General features: G+C 38.9%; 1 long non-coding RNA gene across 2 annotated transcripts; it reads left to right on the forward strand.

Moving 5' to 3' along the window:
- The first annotated feature begins 5,936 nt into the window (after positions 1 to 5,936).
- On the forward strand, positions 5,937 to 9,577 carry LOC109237158. 2 transcript variants are annotated; one of them, XR_002069610.1, is made up of 4 exons: positions 5,937 to 6,123; positions 6,817 to 6,972; positions 8,968 to 9,040; positions 9,141 to 9,577. It is a non-coding gene; the product is annotated as an uncharacterized LOC109237158 (long non-coding RNA). The 2 variants fall into 2 exon arrangements; XR_002069609.1 differs by lacking the exon at positions 8,968 to 9,040 and having other exon boundaries at positions 5,947 to 6,123.
- The last annotated feature ends 613 nt before the right edge of the window (positions 9,578 to 10,190 follow it).

Here is a 10,190-nt window from a genome sequence, read left to right on the forward strand (position 1 = left end):
AAATACCCTCTACCTAGAATAGATGACTTGTTTGACCAATTGCAAGGTGCTATGTGTTTTTCAAAGATTAACTTGCGGTCCGGGTATCACCAATTGAAGATAAGGGAGCAAGATGTTCCAAAAACAGCTTTCAGGACTCGGTATGGGCACTTCGAATTTCTGGTAATGTCTTTTGGGCTAACAAATGCCCCGACTGCATTCATGGATCTTATGAATCGAGTCTTCAAGCCTTTTCTAGACTCCTTTATAATAGTGTTTATTGACGATATTCTTGTGTATTCCCGGAGTCGAGAGGATCATGCTAACCATCTCAGGGAAGTTTTGCAGGCTCTTCAGCAGCATCGATTGTATGCGAAAGTCGAAATGTGAATTTTGGCTTGAATCTGTCGCGTTCTTGGGTCATGTCGTCTCCAGGGAAGGAATTATGGTTGATCCTCAAAAGGTTGCTGCAGTGAAAAATTGGCCTAAACCTACCACTCCAACTGAGATTCACAGTTTCTTGGGTTTGGCCGGGTACTACAGAAGATTTGTGGAGGGGTTTTCTACTCTTGCCTCTCCATTGACTAAGTTGACCCAGAATGTAGTTAAGTTCCAGTGGTCAGATGCTTGTGAGAAGAGCTTCCAAGAATTGAAATCAAGATTGACTTTAGCACCGGTATTAACCTTGCTAGAGGGTACAAAGGGTTTGTGGTGTATTGGGATGCTTCGAGGATTGGGCTCGGGTGTGTGTTAATGCAACATGGCAAGGTTATAGCCTACGCTTCTAGGCAACTCAAGAATCATGAAAAGAACTATCCGACCCATGACTTAGAGCTTGCAGCAGTGGTGTTTGCGCTAAAGATTTGGCGACATTATCTATATGGGGTCCATGTGGATGTGTCCACGGACAACAAGAGCCTTCAATATATTTTCAAGCAGAAGGAGTTGAATCTGAGACGGAGAAGATGGCTAGAGTTGCTCAAGGACTATGACATTGATATTCTCTATAACCCGGAAAAGGCTAACGTTGTGGCTGATGCTCTTAGTCAAAAATCTATGGGAAGTTTTGCTCATTTGAAGACGCATCTGAGGCTGTTGGCCCGGGAGGTTCATCAGTTGGCTAGTTTGGGAGTTCGCCTTGCGGACTCTAGTGAAGGAGGGATAATTGTGCAGAATAGGGCTGAATCGTCGCTCGTGGTGGAGGTGAAAGAGAAGCAATTCAACGATCCGTTGTTAGCATAGCTGAAAGAGGGGATTCATAAACACAAGACCACGACTTTTTCCTTTGGCATGGATGATGGTACCCTACGGTACCAAGGCTGCCTATGTGTTCCGGATATTGACGGTCTTCGGGAAAGGATTATGGCAGAAGCTCACGCTTCAGGTATTCAGTGCACCCAGGTTCTACAAAAATGTATCATGATCTTAAGGAAGTTTATTGGTGGAACAACATGAAAAGGGATGTGGTGGACTTTGTGGCAAGGTGTCCGAACTGTCAACAAGTGAAGGATGAGCATCAAAGGCCCGGTGGATTGGCTCAAAGCATAGAATTCCCAATATGGAAATGGGAAGTGATCAACATGGATTTTGTGGTGGGGTTACCGCGCACTCCGTACAAGTTCGACTCAATTTGGGTGATTGTGGATCGGCTCACGAAATCAACACACTTCTTGCCAGTCAAATCTACTGACATAGCGGAACAGTATGCTCAGTTGTATATCAAGGAAATAGTCAGGTTGCATGGTACTCTGGTCTCAATCATTTCTGATCGAGGGGCTAAGTTCACGGTCAACTTTTGGAAGAAATTTCAGCAAGGTTTAGGCACGTAGGTAAATCTTAGCACAACTTTTCACCCCCAGACCGACGGGCAAGCAGAGCGGACTATTCAGACGCTTGAGGACATGTTGCGTGCTTGTGCTCTTGATTTCAATGGAAGCTGGGATGATCATTTGCCACTTATAGAGTTTGCTTACAACAATAGTTTCCATGCTAGTATCCAGATGGCACCATTTGAGGCACTGTATGGTAGGAGATGTAGGTCTCCCATTGGGTGGTTCGAGGTCGGAGAAGCTGAATTGATAGGGCCAGACCTTGTGCACCAGGCCATGGAGAAAGTCAAAATTATTAAGGAAGGTTGAAAACTGCTCAGAGTCGCCAAAAGTCTTATTCGGATGTTCGTCGCAGGGGTTTGGAATTCAAAGAAGATGATTGGGTATTCTTGAAGGTTTCCCCCATGAAGGGTATCATGCGGTTTGGGAAGAAAGGAAAGTTAAGCCCAAGGTATGTCGGACCATACAGAATCATTCAGCGGATTGGTCAGGTGGCATACAAGCTTGAGTTGCCACCCGAATGTCATTGGTACACCAGTCTTTCATGTGTCTATATTGAAAGAAGTAGTCGGGAGATCCGTCCACTATCATGCCAGTTGAAGCTATTGAGATCAATGAAGAACTGTCTTATGAAGAAGTTCCAGTTGCCATTTTTGACAGGCAGGTCCGAAAATTGAGAAATAAGGAAATTGCCTCCGTAAAGGTGTTACGGGCGAAACCAGCAGGTTGAGGAAGCCACTTGGAAGCCGAGGAGAAAATGCGAAGAAAGTACCCACATTTGTTTGTAAATCCATGTAGTAGATTTTATGCATTTGGTTCCTAAGAACTATATATCCTTGATTTGATCTATGTAAAACTGTTCTGTTTCGTTTTGGGTACGTGATTGCCCGTACGACCACGGTTAATATTATACGGGTCATGTTATGTCTGTGTGATGTGTATGTGCTGTTAGGATATGTTTCTGGGGCTCTCTGACAGGTGGATAGGCCTAGATACAAGGGAAACTCTGGCAAAATTTTTGAAAATTTAGGGAGTTAATCAAATTTGAGTCTACTATTACATTTCATGTTGTGAAAAGCCGAGATTGCATAAAGATGGCTTATGAGGGAACCTTAATCCTCATTCGAGGATGAATGATCTTAAGTGGGGGAGGATGTAAGACCCCGTGAAAACTTCTACTAAAAAACTCAGAAGCTCGTTGTGCCAAATTAGGGATACGTGTTAGAAATGTGTAAATTTGGAACCTTTGGGCTGATCTGTGCATTAAAAAGTCAAGAACAATATTCTCAGAAAAAATGCATTTCTACGGTCCACTATGCGATCGCAGAATAGGTATGCGGACCGCATAGTTGCCGCAGAGTCAGTCAGTGTGTTGAATAATTTGAGGTCAACTCTGCGGCCAATTATGTGATCGCATAATCGATATGCGGGCCGCATAGTCTCCGCATAATTCCCTTGGGAATTTGTAAAGGGCAGTTTTGCGGTGCATTATGCGACCGCAGAACGGGTATGCGTACCGCATTTCTGTCGTATACCTAGTCAGTGTGTTCAGGTTTTGGGAGCATTTTTGCGGTCTAGTCTGCGGGCCACATGTTTTGCGATCGCAGATCTGACTCGGGGCTCCTATTTTCTAATTTTTAAAACTACGACCCCATCCCATTAATAATACCCCATCCGACCTTCTCTATATTATTTTTACTAAAAATAGAGTGAGGAGAGGAGTTCTAGAGAGAGAGGGAGTGACCTTCATCTAATCCCCACCCAACTCTTACCCCAAAATCTTGAAGATTGTCAAGAGAGTTAATAGGTCTTCACTCTAAAAAGGTAAGAACTTGTTCCATAATCTGTAATTTCGAAATTGCTATTTAAGATAAGTGATTAACAATTGAGTTCTTGGGTAAAAAGGGCTAATAACCATGCATGCATAAGAGATAATGGGGTATGGGGAGGATGAGAACTAAAGAGACAACAATTGGGGTATAACATTGAAGAAATTTCTTTCAAAAAGGGGCCTAAGATCACAATGCACCTTTAGTGTTTGATAATATGCTCAAGCGAGCTAGAATCTTAATCTCGTCTCTAATTCTCGGTTCGATTTGTAATTCTTATACCATAGATTGAAGTGCTAAGAGTCCCGAAATTTTGTAAAAATTAAGGAAAGCTTTATTGAGGTATGTATGGCTAAAACCCCGTCTTTTAGAAATTGAGCTTCATTAGTGATTGTGTGAACATGGTAAGATTAAAATTGAATTGTTGCATTGCTTGTTATTTTACATGAATTGGTGTTGTAACCTTATATGTGTGAAAAATGTGTCTCAACATGATCAACGTGCTATCTTGATAAGTTGAAAGGGGCAAAGGTATGAATTATGTATTGAAATGGTTAGACCTTAAATTTAGATTGAAGTTGCATTGTTGTGCCAAGTCTTATCTATGCTTACAATTTAAATTGCATCTTGTGTGCACCTACTGTCCTAAAAGGCAAGGCTAATATTGAAATTGGAATCGATGTAAAGTGCGACCTAATGCCAAGAATGATGTGATAAGTTGTGGCCCCAAGAGCCTATGAAATGATATATGTGAAATGAAATGATTCATGAGAAGGGAACAATGCCTTGTTAAGGCGGCCTAGCCGATCGGGCCGAGATCGGACTCCGCTCAAGATAGCGGTTGTAATGTGGATGAATTTCGGAAAAAGGAAAAAAATAAGATTGTGATTGAAGTATATGTCTCAAATGAGGCGGCCTAGCCGATCGGGCCGAGATCGGACTCCGCTCAAGATAGTGGTGGTAATGTGAACAATGATGAATAGTGGGAAATGCCCCAAACTAAAGGCTATGGAGAAATGATGTGCAAGTTGTATGGTTCTGTCATTTGATAATGTGGTGATCGTTTGAAGTTTTGAGTTATACTTGTGAATTCTTATTCTTGTATGAAAGTTCTTTCTAACTAGATGGTGTTTAGTTATACATACTAGTACTATTCCATGGTACTAACGTCCCTTTTACCGGGGGCGCTACATTTTTAAATGAATGTAGGTGGTTCTATAGCGGACACTGCCGATCGTGCATAGCGGAACGTTCTCCTCCCGAAGACTTGGTGAGCCCCTTTTTCCTTCAAAGGGGTTATGTTGTTCATCTTTTGTTGTAGACTTTCACTTTTGAGGTATAGCCGGGGCCTTGTTGCCGGCGATGTCATATTGCGTCTTTTGTATCCATAGAGGCTCCGTAGACGATGTGTGGGTTATGTATGGGTGTTGGATGGGTTAATGATCGGTGTTATAACTCTATTCTCTACTTCCTCTAACCTATGACTATATGAAACCTTGGAAACTTAACCATGATTTTAAGATTTGTGATATAAACATGAACTAACAATGTTGAATGTTCGAGTTTGCTATTGTCTAAATACTCGAAAGCCGAATTCCTTAATCATATTGAGTTTGGTAGAAAGTGTCAACAAGGCTTGCTCAGTTGGGTTCACTCGATTGAGCGCCGGTCGCGCCTCCCGAGGTTGGGGCGTGACATTTGTGGCATAGATTTCTTGTGTCAAATACTGTTAAGAGTGTAATGAAACTTCATGTATTTCGAAACCCATATCATATTCAGGGTGCTAGAGTATTCTCATTTCGAGTTAAACTGAGTTTCTCTACATTCCATGAGACGACTGGTGTCACGTACTTGGCTATTTCTATTTGAAGCCTACTATTGCCGAACAAGGCACATATTGAATGAAACAATTGTTGTTTTCCTTTTCATGACTCATAGTCTTCCAAGAATAACTGAAACTAATGTCTTTATCTTCCCGATCGTTCCTCCCATATATCACATGTCTAAAATGACTCACTTCTTTTTAGGGGTGGGCATAAATCCGAAAAATCGAATGCCGAACGGAACCGAATTAGTTTGGTATTTCAATTTTGGTATTCTCGATATTTTGGTTCAATTCGGTTTTAAATTTTTGGTATAACGGTACGGTCCTCGGTATTAGGATCTTGAAAATTCGGTAATACCGAAATATCGAATTTTTAACGAATTTCATGTAGGACCTATACTGCCCATCCCAAGTGCCCAACCCAAAATTTTAATGTTATATCTCTACACTGCCCAGCCCAACCCAATAAGACTATTAGGCCTCTTTCCCTCTTTCACTTCCTTACCCTCTTTCCCTAGTTTCAGTTGGATTTAGTAATTAGAAACCTAACCTATACTGAAGAGATCGGCTGTGAAAGAACTCAGAGAAGTGAGAACTGAGAAACCTAAGTACTAGAGTGCAATAAAGACGACGTCACATTTCATTCTTCAATCTTCAACAGGTACATAACTTTTCATTGTTCAATCTTCAGTTTTTTTTATAATAATAGTTGTACTGTTCCAATCATATATTAGGAGCTGACATTTGAGAGGTTATTGAAATAATTTCTCTTTTCTCAAGGGCAACGATTTAGTGAGTTGTAGTAATAGGTTAAATGTTTAGGTGTCTTTTATTTAACTTTTTAAATTGCTGCTCAGACTTTTCATTTTAGATTTTGTAATGCAATTTTTGTTGGTGTTGTTGTTTCATGCGCACACATACTCACACATATAATTTCACATATTCTCATTCTTACAGGAAGTTGACTAGTGAGTTCCTTCCTTGAATCATGATGCCTTGGCTTTTCTTTCTTTTGGTGATAGTGTACCATTAGATTCATTGGCTATTCCTCCTCATTGTTCCTTCAAGGAAAGACATATTGAAGGAAATTTTAAGAGTATTTAGGTATAAAGTCTAGGCAAGATACATATCCCAAATTTTGAATCCCTTCGTTCAGTAGAATATAAGGTCAAGGATGTCTATTGTCTAGTATCAGAATTGTGATTTAGCAGCTAGCACCTGATACTTTTCAGGCAACTACATACATCTCATTTAATTATCTTTCTGTGCATGTTGAGACAGTAGTCTGTAGTTTTCTTCTTGATGGGAATGAAAGCTCTTAATTTGTAATTATATTTGTTTTAATTTTGTGTAGATGGTAGATGAAATTAGAGTAAGTGATGCCGGTTCAAGTGAAAGTTTATCTATTACTGAAGATAGCAACACCAACACCATTGATACTCAAGATACTAAGAGAAGAAAAGCCATGCAACCTAGATCCGACGTTTGGCATCATTTTGATAAATTTGAGGTAAATGAGGTTGGTAAAGCAAGTTGTAGATATTGTAAGCAAGCTTATGCTGCTAATACATCTAGGAATGGAACAACAGGATTGAAAAATTATTTGACTAGATGCAACGAATACCCACCTAATATTGATAAAGATAATAGTCAAACAAAGATAAATATTCAATCTTGCCACAAATGATGGAGGATCACTTTGGAAATTTGATCAAGAAGTGGTTAGGAGGGCCTTAATTTAGATGATAGTTATTGATGAACTACCATTTAGCTTTATAGAAAATGAAGGCTTTATGAAGTTTATGAGAATATCTCAACCACTATTTCGTCTTCCTTATCGTAGAACAATAAGAAGGGATTGTTATGAAGTTTACGGTGAATTGAAGCAAAATCTAAGAAGTTCTTTTAGAAAAGCACAACAAAAAATTTGCCTCACAACAGACACATGGACTTCATTGCAAAGAATAAATTATATGTGTTTGATATCCCACTTCATTGATAGGGATTGGAAGTTGCATAAAAGAATACTAAATATTTGCCCTATCACTAGTCATAAGGGTGAAGAGATGGCTAAAGCTATTTCTAATTGTTTGCTTGAATGGAAATTAGATAAAGTGTCACTATTACCGTGGACAATGCTTCTTCAAATGATGTCACAGTCAAAGAATTGTCTAAAATGTTAGATATGTGGAAAACTAATATGATGAGTGGTAAACATATTTATGTGAGATGCATGGCTCATATACTAAATCTAATTGTGCAAGATGGTTTGAAAGAAACTGATGCTTCTGTCACACGTGTTAGAAATATTGTGAGGTATGTGAGATCTTCTCCTGTAAGGACCTTAAAGTTTAAACAGTGTTGTGAACATGTAAAGGTAGAATGTACCAAAACATTGTGTTTGGATGTTCCTACTAGGTGGAATTCCACCTATTTGATGTTGGATACGGCACAAAACTTTGAAAAGGCCTTTGACAAGTGTCATCTTTTTGATGATGGATTTTCTGCTTATCAATGTTCTCATCTTTGTGAAGATGGTAGTAGTGTAGGTCCTCTTGAATTTGATGATTGGGTGAATATGAGGAATGTGATAGAGTTTCTTTCAAGATTTCACGAGTTCACCAAAAAAAGTTTCAGGTTCATGTTATGTCACTTGTAATTCTCATTTTGAGGATGTATCTGAACTTTATTGTCATTTGAAAATGTATTTAGTTAGTGAGGATGAGCATTTGAGAAAAATGGCTGAGCGGATGCAAGAAAAGTTCAAGAAGTATTGGGGTGAGATTGAAAAGATGAATAAAATGATTTTATTGCTTCCGTCTTGGATCTACGTAACAAATTTGAATAGCACTTGAAGAACTTTTTGGGGAGGAAAAAGGGAAGAAAATAAATGTTGAGGTGTATGCTTAAATGAATTCTTTGTTTGAAGAGTTTTATAAAAAAGTATTCAACTGGATCTTGTCCTCAATCTCTATCTAGTTCTACTTCAGCTAATAACACATCTAATACATCTAGTGGGAGTGTTATAAGTGCATCATTAATAAGGACGAAGCTTCACTTAAAGAAACAAAAGGAAGATAATGGAAGTGGGGGTGCTAAATCAGAGTTGGATAAATACATTAGTGAAGAACAAGAGCCTTTTAGTGAAGAATATGATATCTTAAGTTGGTGAAAAACACATGCTCCTAGATTTCCTATTCTTTCGGAGTTGGCTCGTGATGTGTTAGCTATTCCAATTTCTAGTGTGGGGTAGGAATGTGCGTTTAGCACCGGTGGCCATATTCTTGATTTATTTAGGAGTTCATTGACTCCTAAATGTGTGCAAGCTCTTGTTTGTGTTCAAGATTGGCTTAGAGAAGAGAAGAATCCTATTAGTGTTGAAGAAGACTTGAAGTATCTTGAGAAACTCGAGCTTGGCAAGCTTTAATATTTTGTGTGTATTTAATTCAAAATAATATATCATACTTGTTTATTTGTATGACATATTTGGTCGAATTATCTTTAGATATGGAAAATAATGGAAGCACTACTAGCATGGTTTGAACTTTGATGTATAGTTGCAACTTGCAATTTGAGTGGTAAGTTTAATACTCTATTTGTTTGGTGATATAGTTTTGTAGTTTTTGTTTTATAATCATCAAAAAATAATATTCTAACTTATGATTTATCGTTTTTTAGGTTCAAGTGCAATCATGCCCCGTGCTCCTAAAGTACGCTCTCATATTTGGAAAGACTTTGAGGTGAAAGAAGATAACAGAGAAGTTCACGAAGTAGAGTGCAAGCATTGTGTCGAGTCTATAATGTTCATCCAAAGAGGGATGGCACATATTGTTTGAGGAAGCATATTTGGCATTGTCTTGAGCGTCTTCTTGAAATCCGTATTTAAGAATTAAGACTAAGTTGATTCAAGACTATTACTGTAAACTTGAATTGAGGGATGCCCTCTCTATTTTTGTTGCACTGTGTTTAATTCTGCTACTACTGTTAGAGTCTGCTGCTACTGTTGCACTGTTAAGACTAAGTTAATTCAGTTGCTACTGTTGCACGGTTAGAGTCTATTTTTGTTTAATCCTGTTGCACTGTGTTAAACTTGAATTGTGGCTATTTGTGAGTCAGGCAGAATTGGCAGATTTGAATTGTGGTTATTTGTGAGTTAGACAGAACTGACAACTTTGAATTGTGCACTGTTGGCAGCTTTGAATTGTGCAATGTGCACTTTGAGTTGGCAACTTTGAAGTTTGAATTGTGCACTATGAAGATGTTGCACTCGTTAATCGTTGTGCACAGTGCACTGTAGCACAGAATTGTGTACTCGTTAATCGTTATTGCATTTGCTTTGAAGTTTGAATTGTGCACTGTTGCACTTGCACACTTTCACTCGTTAGTGTTGCCTTGAATTGTGCATTGTTGCTTACTGCTGAGTATTGAATTTAGCGATTATTGTCACTCGTTAGTGTTGCTTATTTAGCGATCCGTACCGAACCAAAAAAAGAAATACCGAACCGTACCGAAATACTTTGGTACGGTATTTGGTATACACAATTGATAAACCGAATAGCGAAATACCGAACCGAAATACCGAATGCCCACCCCTACTTCTTTTACCTCTTAAGATCATGTACATGGTCCCTACATTATCAATGCATACTAGGAAACTCTATGCCTCATTTGTCGAATCAATATTGTCATCATAATGATTGACCATGTCAGCGCAATCAGTAGTAAGCT

This window comes from Nicotiana attenuata, unplaced genomic scaffold (assembly GCF_001879085.1).
Source record: "Nicotiana attenuata strain UT unplaced genomic scaffold, NIATTr2, whole genome shotgun sequence".
Classification (NCBI taxonomy): Eukaryota; Viridiplantae; Streptophyta; class Magnoliopsida; order Solanales; family Solanaceae; genus Nicotiana; species Nicotiana attenuata.